Source organism: Petromyzon marinus, chromosome 32 (genome assembly GCF_048934315.1).
Source record: "Petromyzon marinus isolate PM22_M1 ecotype Great Lakes invasive population chromosome 32, UKy_Petmar_22M1.pri1.0, whole genome shotgun sequence".
Taxonomy (NCBI): Eukaryota; Metazoa; Chordata; class Hyperoartia; order Petromyzontiformes; family Petromyzontidae; genus Petromyzon; species Petromyzon marinus.
Genome location: NC_133698.1, coordinates 2,749,893 through 2,764,157, shown reverse-complemented (window position 1 = coordinate 2,764,157; position 14,265 = coordinate 2,749,893). Strand labels below are relative to the sequence as shown.

The following is a 14,265-nucleotide window of genomic DNA, read 5'->3' as shown; positions in this document are numbered from 1 at the left end:
ACAAGGTTCACGAGGATTGGATACTACACTTCACACCAAGGCTGGACCTTGCGAGATTTACAATTCAAAGACGGTTCCTTGATGACAAGTTTTTTTTTTTTTTAATAGGCATGTGAATAGTTACCTAAATCGGAGCTATCGAGTGCCATACTGTTACGAGATAGGTTCTCGTCTTTAGTACCAGTAGCGATAGCTAGGTCACCAATCTATTTTCTGTACTGCATTCTACTGGCCAACGTGCAGCACTGCTGGACCGATGTTTCAAGGCTGCAGCGATCTCCGTGCCGCCTGCGAGCACCGACGACAAACAGCTTCATGACAAGCACCAACAGAAGGGTTACATCAAAGCGTATTACGACGATGTTTACCTTACATAAACGTCCACATTTGTTGCCTTTCGGAATGGGTTTCAAATGTATACAGAACGTTCTTTTTCATCCGTTCAGTCTTAAAATATTGCTACTTTGGGTACAATTTATAGCAGCACACAGACCTCTGTCTGTGGATTGAAGCACATCAGTGTTTTTTTTTTTATTGTGTACAGGCGGTCTAACCCAGAAGGAATCATGTTTGGGTTTGTTTGCAGGATCATGTTTTGAACGTGATTTCAAGTTCATCGGCATCAGATGCCAAAGTGGTTGCTTTTGGAAATTTCCGGAGCAATATACAGTCTGTCATGTAACACGCCACAGTCGTGGCAATGGGACAGGATATTATCTGTAGGATGAAAATAATTGGAACGTGCTTCGTTTCACAAAGCAGTGAATCAATTTAATTGAATACCACTGAACAGTGATATATAAAGAAATGTTCAAGTGTGTGTACAAATATATTTAAATTACATTACTAATCTGGGAATTATTAGCGATTATTTAATTCTCATCATCTACTGTCCATCCACAGCTGGATGAAGAGCTCCTCCCATCGATACAATCCATCGTGGTCCTGTAATCCCACAGCCACTCTTGCTCCTGCACACAAACGCATTTCATCTCTCCATCTCCTCGGTGGCCATCTCCTCGGACACATCCTGTCCTTTGGCTGCCATTCCATCACTCGCCTTGTTCGCGAGCCATCATCTTTTCCCCACGTGTGCCCCAACAGTGGCCACTCACCTCCTCCATAACCAACAACATGCCTCCGATTTGCATCTGTTCCCTGACACGCGTGTGGCCCCCGCTCGCTCTTTCGCCACGAGTCGTTTCAATCGAGCATATCTTTATGTTTGTTTGCACCTGGATATGTCCCCCCCCCTGCCCCCACCGCCCCGCCGCAGCTGTATCTCTCAGCTGTTGTCCCAAATCCTTCGTCAGCGTCCACGCCTCTGATGCTGTGGCAAGCACTGATTGAAAACCACTGTGCCTCCTGGCCCGCACCAACATTCTACCCCGAGAATGTTGGTTGCGGTTTCCCCTCTTTCCCCCTGCCCCCCCCCATAAGCACAGCACTCGTCCTCTACCCCCACCTATCGGAGGACCCCCCCCCCCTCTCTGTATGGGCACCGAGCAATGTTGTTGTCCACCCCGAGACTCCTGCAAGCGCAGCTGGAAAGCCCCTCCCCCCCTTCCCCCTCCCCCTCTTCCCCCTCCCCCCCTTCCCCCTCCCCCCCTTACCCCTCCCCCCCTTCCCCCCTTCCCCCTTCCCCCTCCCCCCTTTCCCCTCCCCCCTCCCCCCCTTTCCCCTCCCCCCCCTTTCCCCTCCCCCCCCTTTCCCCTCCCCCCCCTTTCCCCTCCCCCCCCTTTCCCCCCTCCCCACCCTTCCCCCCTCCCCACCCTTCTCCCCTCCCCACCCTTTCCCCCTCCCCACCCATTCCCCCTCCTCCCCTTTCCCCATCCCCCCCTTTCCCCCCTCCCCCTTTCCCATCGCGGTTTTTCTGTCCCCCTCCCCAGAAGCCCCCCCCCCACCCCAGGGGCATTGTACCGGACTTGTAAGCGTATCTCGACACAAACAAAACCACCACAGTGTCTGTCCAGCGTGTCCAGTGCATTCATTTATCTCGTTACCTGAAACAATTTGGAAGAGTTTCTCTGAAGAACCTTCTAGCGAGAATATCCACGCTGTCTCACTCCTTATCTCATTTGTCTACTCTCTTTGTGAAGTCAATTAATTGTAAAAGTGTAGAATAATCTCTCCGTCCTTTATGGAAGGTATTAGCCAACATCACTTGATAAATGTTTTGCGACCATCGACCAGATTTATGTAATCCACTGGATTGCCGAAATATGACGTTGGGTATCAAACACAATTGTCTTGCTTTCATCATCAAAAGAGATCCGCTTCACAGTTGAAACTGACAACAGTCATCCGAGCCATCACTTACATTTGGATAAAAGATTACCATTTTAAATGTATAGATACTCTTCTCTATAATGCTAATCTTGTTTGTGTGATCTCTTATAAGACTGCCTTTCTCATGTCACAACGGGAATCTCGCAATAAAGCATTCAACATTCGTCCAATCTGGAGATGTGGAAATCAGCTTGCGGTATATTAAAATGTTATTACCTGTTTTCAAAATGTGATATGGATATTATGTTACTGTATTATTACCATCATGTTTGTGTCTGTTCAACACCAGACTGTCTCTACTTGGCCTGCTATTATTATAAGCGAACACTACGTAGTTCCAGGTTGGGGGAATATGTTGATAAACATCAACTGTATTGAAAGCAATGCAATGCATTGCCCAATATTCAGATTTTAATGTTCATTTCTAGGTGGCGAAGAAATGTTCTCTAAAGACGAAGACTCCGATGACGTAGTATATCGCAAGGATCTGTAAATTCCTGAGTTGTTTTCAACCTGGGAGGGAGGATGGTTTCAGAGCTGCCAACTTCACTCACAAGCGAGAGTGTGAATTCAAATCATTGTGTCTCTACGTGCCATGTTGGGCCCAAGCCAGCCCTGTGAAGAAGTCCTGTGTATTTACAACGAAAGACAAAGGGGCATCGTGAGCAGTCATCTCTCTCCTCCCTACAAATGCCATGTCCCCATGACCATTGGAAAGTGAGACAGGCTACTTCATGAACAGGTCAAGTAGACTCGGCTTGAATTTCCACAATAGCCTTAAGAAGTGAGGCCAAGGCAGCACGAACAGGACTGAGTGGCTCCTTAAGTGTTCCATGTGGCTCACTGTGCAACAGTCATTGTATTATTGTATTGTACTATAGACAAAGTATCCCTGATAAGAAAAACCTTGAACAGTCCGGCAGGCATTGTCATCAAGAATGAGGCGAGAGATGAGGTAGAGTGAGGAATGTGTGTATGTGTTTGCAAGCCATTTCTGAAATTAGTTGTCAGAGTTGTCAAGGTCAAGATTCAATGTCAGCAAATTGCCACGTACTCCATTCAGCTGTTGTCAATGTGTGCCAAGTTTCCCCACTGTGGCATTTTGGATGCCTCCCAATTGTGTAGTGCGACCAGTTCTCATGCTAAGGTCATGTCGACTTTAATGAGGTTTCGAGGTAATAATTTTTTTAAAGAAAATAAAAAAATCCAAATAGTCTCTGTGCTGAAATGAACCTTATGGCGGGACCCCGGGGTCCTGCGACAAGGTTCAAATGAGCATTGTCACTGCATCCATGTACATTAGTGACCCAAATCCAGTTGTGGAGAGTCCACAGACCCAGAGAAAAGAATGTCAGTCTTCCCATATTAACCTCTTAGGAATGATGGGATTAGAACTCTGATCAGGTCTGCAATTGTGTATGAATTTAAATTCCGTAGTTTGTCAATATTATAAGCAATGACATTTAAAAAATATATAAATCAACCTTTTATCGCTCCACTATTAATAAGGGCCATTGTCCAAAACGCTGCATTATGTTTTCCGTTTAGCGGCACAATATTATTGATAAATGTAATGTGTTCATTTCAGAACAAATTACATTCGAATTAACTATTTACAATGTTTTATTTATCAGATAAAGCCCATAGAACTTTGTTATATTTTTTTATTAGCGACATGGCCACAAATGATAGCTCAACCAAGTGATCTTGAAAAGTCTCCCAGAAGACAAACAGTTTAACATGTCGGCTTTCGCGACCAATATCATCTTGTAGCTACTACTGGCCAAGACTAATTAGATAATCTATCGAAATTGAAATGAATACAAATAATTTTAACCCTTCCGATAGCTACCGCCTTAGTGCTGCGTGGAAGCGAATAATCAAATAATACATGCCAATAAAGGGCACCATACTTCAATAGGGATTACCATTGGTACGGCTATTTTAATACACACAATAAGACAGGAAAGACAAGATCAAAGGGCTTGCATAATGCACATGCATAATGTACATTGCCTCAGTAATCCCCCCCCCCTCCCACATTGTACAAGAGCGCAGAAGCGTGGTCACCACATCCACGCCTCTATAGAAGGAACAAAACAGGTGGACTTCTCCACAAATCTGACTGTCGCCTCATGAAGCTAGTTGTAATTACTTGCGAAACGTCGTACTCAGATTGTAAATGTTGTGGCTTGGCTCTCCAACACACCGGCGTGCAGTGCTAGTGACGAATTGGCACGTTCTGTTGATGTGACAACCCTTACTAGTTGGCTGTGCCGAGTGGTGTCGGGTTTTAATGACATATATAACCCAAAAAACCTCTATGAACGGAGGAGACAAACAGTACCAAAGAAAATGTGCGATGCATTCAGTCATCGTTATTTATAAATTATTGGTATTACACTTCTTTACAAAGGAAGGCTTCACTGAGTCTCAATACTCTTTTTCTAAACTAAACAATTTTTTTATTTTACCAAGTAAGGCCCACACAGCTATATAGCTCTTTTTCAGAAGCAACCTGTCTGCAAATGATAGCTCAACGAAGTGGCTCATCACGTGGAAATGTATAGCAGCTAAATACTCTAAATTCCTGTTTCTAAATGTGAAGGGAGACATCGGAGGACACGGAAAAAATTCCACGCGACTATGGGGAGAGAGACATGCAAACTCCAAATATAGAGGCATCAGGGTCGGGGTCGAACCCACGTGCCCTGTATAGCAGGCGAGGGAGATAACGTCTCGCCACCGTGCCGAGATAGAAAATGGGTGCGGACTTAGTTTTGGAACATTTTATTCCTCTTACCATTTCGCAGCTTTCATTCATGCGCTTATGCAAGTTGTACAATAGTAAATCATAGAATTTCGAGAAGCACACTGCAAGTAAACCATGGGCTTGGGATAGCAGGCTCTCTGATGTTCCCACTGATTCACGGGAACTCTGCTGGAGCCGAATTGCCTCTAAGAACTGCATGTTTATGCTGTTATGATGGTAAGCCGTGTACGGAGATAGCAAGCCCCCTGTTCCAAAGTAATTTGCCACCCATACGTTTACCTAATGGGTATTCCTGAAGACAACACACAGCCCTAACGTTTATAAAGTTTGGGATGGACCCACTTCCCCTTCATGCAAATTAATTCCATGTCTGTAGTGAGAAGCTGTGAGCTGTGAACAGCACCAGTCAGAAATTCATATGGAGAGCAATGACTTATTTATAAACGCTATTTATTTATTTATGGGAATGCATGTAACTTTAATGCACCTTGCACAGCGATTTTTATTTCACTTCATAACCCCCACAGACCCTCTTTTAAAAATCCACGACTTGTGGCTGCATCACTGCCCTTTCTCTGGCTCCCGTCGAGTCCTATTGTGATGTCACAAGACCCAATTTTTCATTCATATTCGTTCTACTGAAGCGCCGGTAGCTCCTACCGCAGTTTCAAAGAATGCCCCATTGTGATATCATGCATCCCCCTACCGTAGTTTCATAAACCTCCCATTGTGGTTCCATCAGCCCCCTATGGGAGCTGCACAGTTTTTCCCGAATTGAAGTATTCCGACTCCCTATTGTAGCTTCAGAGATGAACCGACCGTGCTTTCCTTAAATGTGTAATTCAAGTTTCAAAAGTTACCTTCCGTAGATTTCTACCCAATTTCCTTTGCACGGCACCAGAATATACATTTGAAGCGTCTTTGGATGCTAGGAAGAAAGTTACGTGGGGGTTTTGCAGAATCAGAGAAGGTTAAATGAGATCATTCCATGCAGTAGGAGGGAGATAATTCCTTTGTCTATATTTAAACAGTGCAACAAAGTTGTCTACATGATGAGGCCTCCTTTACCAGTACCAAAATATAATAGGGTTTTTCCCCTTTTTTCTGGCGACAAAACTGATACCTTTTGCAATGAATCATGTTTACATTAACCACAATACCTGCAGTCAAAATGCAAACAAAAAACAACACTCTGATCATTTATGCATTGTCCTTGAAACTGATTGGTTCACACCAGAGACAGCTTTCCTTAGAGCCTAGTCTTATACGGTGTTCGACCAGATGACGCCTTGTGGCGTCGTTTCTTTACCAAGAGTGTTTTTTGTTTGCATTTTGACTGCAAGTATTGTGGTTAATGTAAACATGATTCCTTGCAAAAGGTTTCAGTTTTGTCGCCAGAAAAAAGGGGAAAAACCCTATTATTAAAAGTTGTGTCTGTTAGGGGAAGGTTATTCAGGCAAAGACGTGACTCAGCTCTTCGCCATGCATGAGCAATAGTAGGAGCAGCATTATTTGCTGAATTAGAATGGGACAGAGACAATCCAGAGGCTGGTAATCTCATGTAGCCAATACGTTGCAGGCTTTGAAGCCAAACGTCAAAGTGGCTGTCTCCACTGTCAAATGCTCATTTGGGCAGCTCATTCTAATTGGCGTTAAACCAGTGGTAAGAACTTCAGTCCCTCCACAGGATGACCACTGCTAAATCCCGGCCGCTTGACGGGATGATGGCCCGATGTATGGAAATTTGTTTACAGGATGCCCACAGGCAAAAGAGGGAACATGCCTGAGGGGATGACCACGGTAGAGACGGAGCGATGACGTGATCTCCCTTGGCATGAAGTCAAGAGTGCTTGTCCGACAGACTTGCTCTCCGCTAAGTGGACGTGGAAGTTTCCACGACTGGCGTGGGGTCACCAACCGAAATGAGCCCCCCCCCCGCCCCGCCGACTCCCGTATTGAGCAGGAAGGTGTTTGAATCACCGCTTGCATCAAGCGCCAACAGTAATGCTTATATCTAGGGCCTTTACAAGAGGAAAGGGATACTGCCGTGGTGTGACGGTTTGGACACCGAACTTGCAATCCAGATATTTGATGATTCCAGCTTCTGGCGTGGCGGTTGAAACAATGGGGCAAGTTTCTTAAACCCACCCCCCGCCTCTGTTCACCCAGCAGTAAAGACGGCTGCACTACCCACGGTTAGACTATCGGCCGGCTGCTTATGGTGGGGTCATGTTTGGATATTCCCACCTTATCCAAGATTATCTGCCCAGAGTGTAAGATTAAGACCAAACTGCCCTCTGCAGCAACTCTGGAGAGCATTCCCTTCCACCAGCAGTGTCGCAAACAAGCAGTTGCAGGCCTGAACCTTTATTTGCCTTTTACCGCCTTACCATAGTAACGTGGCCTTCTTTAACTGGCTTGTTAGCAACAATAACCACTGATTTACTCATGAAATGCTAAATTTAGGCATTGTCTCAGCATGGTCTCACATGTCCCGTTTTGTGCAAATTCCGTTTTTTTTAATTAATTTTACATCTCCATATATATAAAAGGCAAAGTTGTGAATATGTGTGTCTGTTAAAAATGTTTAGCGTACTTCCCGACATGCAACAAACTTGAAATTTGCCATGTGGGTACTTTCTAGACTGTACACCATGCAAAAAATATAAAAATACACTTTTGTTTTTTTGTTTTGGGGGGGGGAGCTCAATAATGCATACATTTTTTGCACGGCAAATGAGCTGTGACGTCAAATCTGTCATGTGACCCGCGCATGTGGAAGCGTAACGCATTGTAGTGTAGTGGTTAGCGCGCTGCGCTACAAACCCGGCGACCAGAGTTCGATTCCCGCTCACGGCCACCACCGGTGACGATTATTTGAACTGATCCTGGGCCTCCCCTTGGTCGACTCAGCCTCAAACGCGTAACTGGTGTGGTGTATGAACATTGCCATTGGGGAGACAAAGGCGGCCGGGCGTAGTGAATCCAAGTCCCGGGCAAAGCCGGTAGTTAAGCTAGTTTACAATAAAACGAAAGCAGATGGAGAAAGCCCACCTAACTGTTTGGGGGGGGGGTGGGGAAATAAATCGAATAACCTACTTGCTGTACTGCCTCCTAAATGCACCTTGCTCAAAGACAAAGAAAATCATGGCCTGGGTTTCGAATACAGTACAAATATTTTCTTTGTAATTACTGCCAGAAACATCCACCGTACGTTAAATTCGCGAAGTTATCCTGAAATAAAAAAGCAAGATCAAGACTAAGGTGAAGGGGTCACTGCAGCCAATACTCCTCTTGCCATCACACTTCATCATTGCTTTCTTCTGGTGCATCCCTCATCCCTCAGCTGTTTCACACTTGACACCTGACCTCCAAGGTCTTCTCTCAGACTATTATATCATCATTCTATCAGTCTTCCTCTTGGCCGACTACCTCTGGATGCCACTCCAATGCATGCCTGGATAATCTGCCCCCATCAATCACAACCTCCTCTCGCTGATTACATCTACATTGTTTCCTGTGACACTTCCAAACCTCCAAGCTGCCTTCCCTTTTCAGTCATTAAAATCACGGTAACATATTACTGCACACGTATATTTTTACATGACAGATTACAGTCAGCCATCATTTGTGCAGGTTAGGAAAAGTTTATTTCTTTCCGTTGAATTGTGAATGTTTTTGTCCTCAAAATTAATCCTTACACAAGTCGATCATCTGTGGTACGGGAAAAACATACAAGTATAGTTGAATAAATTTCGATTTAAAGCTTTCGTGACTGCAGGGATTTATATTCTTGGTTCTTTCGGTAAAGTCACGTAGAAGGTAAACAATATTATTTTATTATTTCCCTTCTACGTGACTTTACCGAAAGAACCAAGAATATGTTGTTGAATAAATTCACGTGGACTTCAGCCCAGATACAGCCCTGGCTACTGCTTGCCCACGCCACTGCTGGTGCAATGGCATCCACTAGCGGGAGCACTAGAGGGCATTTTGCCTACTCTTCCACACTGACAAGATGTTGTTGGAGGAGGTGGGAGTACTCACGCTTGACCCCACCATGCACGACCTGCTGATCAACGAACTGCCACGTACCCATTCATATTGACGGGGGCTGGGCTGTTTAAGAAACTTGCGTCGTTGCTTCAACCGCCGTACCGGGAGAAAGAATCGAACTGGCGACCCCTGGATTGCAAGTCCAGTGCGCTGACCGCCACACCAACGCTGCGGCAGCAGCCCCTTGAACTCAAGGATGCAAAGCATATGCACGATCAAGTCAAATGCACCGCTGCAAATTCATTTCATATTTTGCATTCAGGGCATTGTCAGCAAACGCATGAATAAACATAGCGTGACAGACTGCACACAGCACACACGAAGAAACTCTAACATTCAATTCAGGTGGGTCGAAGGCAAATGCAATGTTATATTGTGCATTGCATGCACATATAATTACGTTCAAGGAACAATTAAATGTCCAATGCAGTGCCTGCTTCCCGTAACTAATATACATATTCAAAATATACAGATACAATGCATGCAAGCACATGCACGCAGAATTGTAATTTATGACGAAATCAAATTGTAAATATTACAGTCAAAATTAAACAAATGTATAAAAATAATCGCATATTTGTCTTCGATGTTCTGCGAGATCTGCGTTTAAATTACAATGCATGGCAACGGTGAACTTAAATGTGATTGATATGTTAATAAACAGCGATGGCTTTTGAAAGCAAGACTTGTGCTCAGTACATTCAGGTAACGATCGCGGCTGAGATCATCGTGAGTAAAATACGCTTAGGCAAACAAATGCGTGCAAATTAACACTGGCGATCCTAAAAAAAACATGGCCCCTGCCATAGGAATGTGGAATGTTGATTACTGGCTAATGCCGTTCGTTTTAACGTTCGGAATTATACTTACACGTGTGCAGCATATGACAATGTAACAATATAAAAATATGTAAACCGTACACAGACAATGCCATATGACAGCGAGGACAATACTGTCGTGCGAGAGGTGTACATTTCATTCAGGTGTTGAGTCAAGTCAATTATCTCGACAGAAACCCAGCACAATGACCAAAAACACTCTCTAAAAGTGAAACGCATTGACATAGAGTATACGTCATTTTGGGCAATGGCGTGAGAAAGCAACAGCTGAGAAATAAATCACTTTCTCACGCCACTGCCGATGGATGAGCCTCCACTATTGAGAGTCCTAGAGAGCCACTTTTCCATCCTGGACACCGTATCAGAAGACGTAGGAGAGTACCCACACTTTACCCCCCCACCTCCCCCCCACGACACGTGACCTGACCGATTGGCTCACTGTGGTGTTCCCATTTACACTGCTGGGTGGACAGAGGCTTGGAGGGGGTGAGTATAGAAACTTGCCCCACTGTTTTCAACTACGACGCCGGGAGACTGAACCGGAGTCCTCAGGATCACCAGTCCCCTGTGCGAACAATTACACAACGGCGGCATTGATATCCGTTGCATTCATCATGACACCACATCCCACATGCCCGGATCTGTTCAAATGCGTCTACCTGTTCAGGGGATACCGGGTGTCTGCTGATTGGTGCACATTGATTGTGTGAGATGCTGCTCTTGTGTGGGAAGAGCCACTGAGTTAGACTGTATTTTAGTCTTTTTTCAGACAACCTCCAATCCCCAAAAATATGATTTATAAATTGCTATCCTTTATTTAAGCCGGTGAGTTGGTGCTGTGATAATCTGTTACCAAGGATACCCAGATGTAATTATTTCAGAGCTAACGATCGATTTTGGAAGCTTTTGGAAAGCTAAACTTGATAGTGGGAATGAACATACCTATGTGCCTACAGAAGAGAGGTTTTTTTTTATCAGTGGGTGCTGCTATGACACATTGTTAAGAAACAGTAATTAACCAAAACAAATTAACCAAGACTGAAAATTGCGCAAAGAAGCAGGGAGACGTTCACGCTCATAAATACACTGGCAGACAGCAAGAGGAAGACGTTTAAAGAAATCAATAAAACATATTCTTAGCTCTTCCGGTAAAGTCACGTTGAAGGGAAACAATAAAATAATAAAATATACATGAAACAATAAAAATTCTCACGACGTTTCGACCATAACACAAACGGTCGTCATCAGGTGTGTCGGTTTGCATTAAATTATATTTTTTTTAACGGTTTATTTATTTATAAAAAACGTCAGCGCCACGCGCAGCGATTTGGCACTTTATTTAGAAGGACTAGTCCATCTATGTTCTGAAAAGAGGAGGGGGGAGACGAAAAATTAATGTATGCTGTCTGAAAGCCACTGTAAGCGTGAACAATCAATTAAGACCTGAAATGGTTTATCAAATCTTTCCAATGATTGCTAAGCCAGAATCCATCTTCTCGGTTGAAATTGTCTCTGTGCTTGTATATGTGGATAGCCTCATGAACGAATCTCTCATGGTAGCCAGATGGCTTACAAAGAGCCTCTGTCTTGGAAAAGTCAATGTCATGTGAGCCTACTGAATTATAACAATGATCTGCCACGGCCGAGGTGTTGGTCCTACCGTGTTTAAGGTCTGCTTTGTGTTCACGAATGCGGTCCGAGACATGGCGTTTGGTTTCTCCAATGTAACTACTACCACAGAGGCAACTTAGTTTGTAGACACCAGGGTACTGTATGTCCGGAATCACATCTTTTACAGACGGAACCAGATCACGGATTTTATGTAATGTGTTGAAACGGACCTGGATCTTGTGTTTAATCAAGATTTTGGAGATCTTTTTTGTGATCCCCGCAATGCAGGGTAAAGTGATGGTTTTGAAAGGCTACTCAAGAGGGTCCTTCTTCATGGTTTTAGTGATAGCTTTGGGCATTGTATAGTCGGAGTAGACCATTAGCCTTAAGAGCTTGGTGTACGTGCTTGAGTTCACTGCCTATGTGTTCCTGGTCGGATATGCATTGGGCTCTATGATACAGAGTCTTGATGAGAGAATTCTTCTGTGATGGATGGTGGTGGGAATCCGGTTTCAGATAAGCATCCGTATGGGTAGCTTTCCTGTAGACAGAGTGGCTCATTCAACCATCAGGTCTCTTTTTAATTAGGACATCCAAAAAAGGTAGCTTGCCATCTTTTTTGACTTCCATGGTAAATATGATGGCTGGATGTATGAAATTGATGTGGTCGAAGAATTCGTCTAGAGCAGGCCGGCCATGTGGCCAGATGACAAAAGTGTCATCCACATACCTCTTCCATAAGGTTGGGCGTCAGTCTCAAATTTCTCCATGTAAATGTTAGTTATAACCGGAGATAGGGGGGAGCCCATTGGGGTGCCCTCAGTTTGTTTGTAGAAAGTTTCATTCCAAGTGAAGTATGTATTGGTTAAACAGTGTCTCACCAGGGGGGGTACCTCAGTGTTTAGTCCTTGATGAACACAAAGTCTTCAATGATTGCGATGGTGTCAGGTACAGGAACCTTGGTGAATAAGGAAACTACATCAAAACTGACAAGCAGGTCGTCTGGGGACAGGGAAATACCCTTGATTGTCGATACCAGGTGAGTAGAATTTTGTACCGCAGAGGTGGTTTTTCCAGTGAAAGGATGCAGGATTTCAGACTACCTTTTGGATGTCCTAATTAAAAAGAGACCTGATGGTTCGATGAGCCACTCTGTCTACAGAAAAGCTACCCATACGGATGCTTATCTGAAACCGGATTCCCACCACCATCCATCACAGAAGAATTCTCTCATCAAGACTCTGTATCATAGAGCCCAATGCATATCCGACCAGGAACACATAGGCAGTGAACTCAAGCACGTACACCAAGCTCTTAAGGCTAATGGTTACTCCGACTATACAATCCGCAAAGCTATCACTCAAACCATGAAGAAGGACCCTCTTGAGGAGCCTTTCAAAACCATCACTTTACCTTACATTGCGGGGATCACAAAAAAGATCTCCAAAATCTTGAATAAACACAAGATCCAGGTCCGTTTCAACACATTACATAAAATCCGTGATCTGGTTCCGTCTGTAAAAGATGTGATTCCGGACATACAATACCCTGGTGTCTACAAACTAAGTTGCCTCTGTGGTAGTAGCTACATTGGAGAAACCAAACGTCATGTCTCGGACCGCATTCGTGAACACAAAGCAGACCTTAAACACGGTAGGACCAACACCTCGGCCGTGGCAGATCATTGTTATAATTCAGTAGGCTCACATGACATTGACTTTTCCAAGACAAAGGTTCTTTGTAAGCCATCTGGCTACCATGAGAGATTTGTTCATGAGGCTATCCACATATACAAGCACAGAGACAATTTCAACCGAGAAGATGGATTCTGGCTTAGCAAATATTGGAAAGATTTGATAAACCATTTCAGGTCTTAATTTATTGTTCACGCTTACAGTGGCTTTCAGACAGCATACATTAATTTTTCGTCTCCCCCCTCCTCTTTTCAGAACATAGATGGACTAGTCCTTCTAAATAAACTGCCAAATCGCTGCGCGTGGCGCTGACGTTTTTTATAAATAAATAAACCGATTAAAAATACATTAATTAATGCGAACCGACACACCTGATGATGACCGTTTGTGTTATGGTCGAAACGTCGAGAGAATTTTTGTATTGTTTTATATATATTTTATTATTTTATTGTTTCCCTTCAACGTGACTTTACCGAAAGAGCTAAGAATATGAATTACTGCAGTCACGAAAGCTTTAAATCAAAATCAATAAAACAATGAAGAGAAGTAACCAGGCTTGGACTGGGCATGTCCGCGAGAGGGGATGACGGTTTGTCAAGAGTGACTTGTTAGTGAGAATAGCTAGATTTGAAGTTTTTTTGTGATTGCAGGGATCCATACTCTTTGGTTCTTTCGGTAAAGTCACGTTGGTATAAAATAAAATAAATTAAATCACGACGTTTTGGGCACAACACAAGCGTCCGTCATCAGGTGGGACAACCACAGCAAGAAACAATTGCTGAAGTGGGCAAAAGGGCTGCCGTGACAAGAGGCTATAAATGGAAAGAGAGTGGGCAGGAGCAAGGGAGGAGAGAGAGGGGGGTGTGGCGTAGGGGGGGTGGAGCAATGCTAGAGGGATTAGAAGATGAGCAAGGCAAAATGCCGGGGGGGGGGCAGGGCTGGGAGGCTGAAAAAACTGGAGATGCGGATATGAGGGCAACACCATAAAGCAGTTACGGTTTTA

The 14,265-nt window shown here is 44.2% G+C and overlaps 1 protein-coding gene across 2 annotated transcripts in view; it reads right to left on the bottom strand.

Annotated features, from left to right (window-relative positions):
* ACAD8 (acyl-CoA dehydrogenase family member 8) overlaps positions 1-14,265 on the bottom strand; it is a 597,193-nt gene that overhangs the window by 191,046 nt on the left and 391,882 nt on the right. The window lies entirely within an intron of this gene.